The sequence below is a fragment of the Ornithorhynchus anatinus genome, chromosome 9 (genome assembly GCF_004115215.2).
Source record: "Ornithorhynchus anatinus isolate Pmale09 chromosome 9, mOrnAna1.pri.v4, whole genome shotgun sequence".
Taxonomy (NCBI): domain Eukaryota; kingdom Metazoa; phylum Chordata; class Mammalia; order Monotremata; family Ornithorhynchidae; genus Ornithorhynchus; species Ornithorhynchus anatinus.
Window position 1 is genome coordinate 11,791,616 of NC_041736.1, and position 2,705 is coordinate 11,794,320.

The 2,705-nt window shown below is 45.5% G+C and overlaps 1 non-coding gene across 1 annotated transcript; it reads left to right on the forward strand.

The window, feature by feature from the left end:
• Positions 1-1,139: 1,139 nt before the first annotated feature.
• LOC114814435 lies at positions 1,140-1,272 on the forward strand. The gene has a single exon (XR_003762233.1). It is a non-coding gene; the product is annotated as a small nucleolar RNA SNORA7 (small nucleolar RNA).
• The last annotated feature ends 1,433 nt before the right edge of the window (positions 1,273-2,705 follow it).

Here is a 2,705-nt window from a genome sequence, read left to right on the forward strand (position 1 = left end):
CCAGGATTTGAACCCATGAACTCTGACTTCCAAGCCCGGACTCTTTCCACACTGAGCCACTCTGCTTCTCTGGTAATGATTCTGTTCTGCGCTCTGCTCTGATTAAGACTGCTCCTTGTTGTATCTCTGCTTTCAGAACCCAGAGCATCGGGCCCCGTTTTCATTTTTCCCACTTAATAATAATGTTGGTATTTGTTAAGCGCTTACTATGTGGCGAGCACTGTTCTAAGCGCTGGGGTAGACACAGGGGAATCAGGTTGTCCCACGTGGGGCTCACAGTCTTAATCCCCATTTTACAGATGAGGGAACTGAGGCACCGAGAAGTTAAGTGACTTGCCCAAAGTCACACAGCTGGCAAGTGGAAGAGCCGGGGTTCGAACCCATGACCTCTCACTTGATCTCACGATCTTCCCAGAGCCTTTGCTCATGGTCAGTTACCTCATTTCTGATCGCTCCCCGTCAGGCTGACCTGCCCCGGGAGGCTATGCTGTAACTTTTGATTCTTTTCCCACACACGTTAAATGAATATGATGAAGGATGCATTACTGAATGTATTAACAATTTACCTAGGGCCTTGATGGTAAGCACTATTTGTTCTCATTCAGCAACATACGAGGAGCAGAGCCGTTCGGTGTTTGCGAAGGAACAGAGAGGAAAGGTTCTCAGTGTTCGGCTCAGCATACGCTTAAATATACAACTCTTCTTTTTTTAAACTTTATTTTTGATAAAGCTGCCATTCTTTTCTTGGATTCAATACAGCAAATCCTGGCTGAAGGAACTAGCAACTTAATTAGCAACTAATGTACCAACTTGTAATAAACATCAACATTTGTCTATGTCATGAGGGAAAAAAGACATTGAGAAATGGTAGCTTTATTAAAGCAGAGAACTCACATAAAAGTCAACTATCATGGTTATTCTGCATCTCGATTGTGTTTTGTAGTCTCCCAAGTGCTCGGTACAGGTTCCTGCACACAGAAGTGCTCAATAAATATCACTGAATGACTTGTTGGCTGAAGCTGCAGCTGTGAACAGGGCCATTGTGGGGACCCAGATCAATCAGTCAGGGCAAGACCCCCCCGTTCACTGTGGACCCAGGATGGACCGGATCGGGGATTAAGGCGAAGTGAAAGGAAAAACCCCTCTCGGGTTTGCACCTGGAGAGTTTCCAGTTCTCTACCAGTCTCCACTTTGGGAGGGAGAGTCAAGCAGAGGCACTTCCATTCCTAGCTTGGGCAGTGGCTAGCGAGTGGACGGCAATCTGCTACAAGTCAAAACTCACCTGTGCTGGGCCACAACAGCACGGGAGAGAGTCGAGGGTGGAGAGTGAAGTTTACTGCACCCAAGGAGGCACTGGCAAACCACTTCCATATCTTTACCAAGAAAACTCTACGGATACACTACCATAACGATTGCAGATGGAGATGGGGCGTTCTGGGAGAGATCTGTCTACGGCGTCACTATGGGTCGGAGATGACTCGACGGCATAAGACAAGGAAGGAAAAAAGGGAATGAGGGAGGCCGCATCCGGACTGAGATCGGGGAGTAGGGAATAGAAGGAAGAAAACAGAAGGTGAGAAGGATTACATAACCGCCAGGACGACAGTGACCCCATCTCCCTCATGCAGAGAGGGGAACTGATCACACAGTGGCCAAAACCTTCACACTTAGAAAGTGGGGGTTGCCCAGTAAAGATGGTTGATTGACGCCCTACATCTCCTGAGGCTTCATACCCTAAGCATAGTCTTGGGTATGAGCGTAGCCCTGTGTGGGACAGGGACGGTGTCCAACCCAATTATTTTGTATCTACCCCAGTGCTTAGACTAGTGCCTGAGACATAGTAAGTGCTTAACAAATACCACAATTATTATTCTAGTTGGCAGTTAGAATAATTGATTAATTAGAATAATTAGAATCAGGAAATGACAAACATGATGAGGTCATGTAAGATCTTCCCTAGACTGTAAGCTTGTTTTGGACAGGGAACGTGTCTACCAAGTCTGTTATACCCTCCCAAGTGCTTAGTTCACTAAATTCAGTTACCAAATGCTCAATAAATACCATTGATTGATTGATTTGTAGTCATTTTTCTATATTGTAACCTCTTATTTTATCAACTCTCAAAACCTGATAAATATGGGGGAAGCATCCTCTCAGTTATCTTATAGAAGAGAGGAACGAGGGCCGCGTGGTAGAGAAAATCAACGGATAATCTCCAAACATCATTCTCAGTAAGTAGTTTCAACTTTCTCCCCATCATACCTTTAATTAGAGCTGTTTATAAACAAAAGGCCCTGTGGATAAGAGTAAGGGACAGAGAGTCAGGAGAACTAGGTTCTAATAATAATAAAAATTATGGTATTCAGCGCTTATTATGTGCCAAGCACTCTTCTAAGTGCTGGATTAGATACAAGGTAAGCAGGTTGTCCAGTGGGGCTCATAGTCTTAATCTCCATTTTACAGATGAGGGAACTGAGGCCCAGAGAAGTTAAGTGGCTTGCCCAAGGTCACAGAGCAGACAGGTGGCAGAGCGGGATTAGAACCCACTACCTCTGACTCCCAAGCCCGTATTCTTTCCACTAAGCCTGGCTGCTTCTCTAATCTCAGCTCTGTCACTTGCCTGCAGTTACCTTGGGCAAGCCACTTAACTTCTCTGGGTCCCAGTTTCCTTATCTATAAAATGGAGGCAGGGTTTGTGTCCAAAG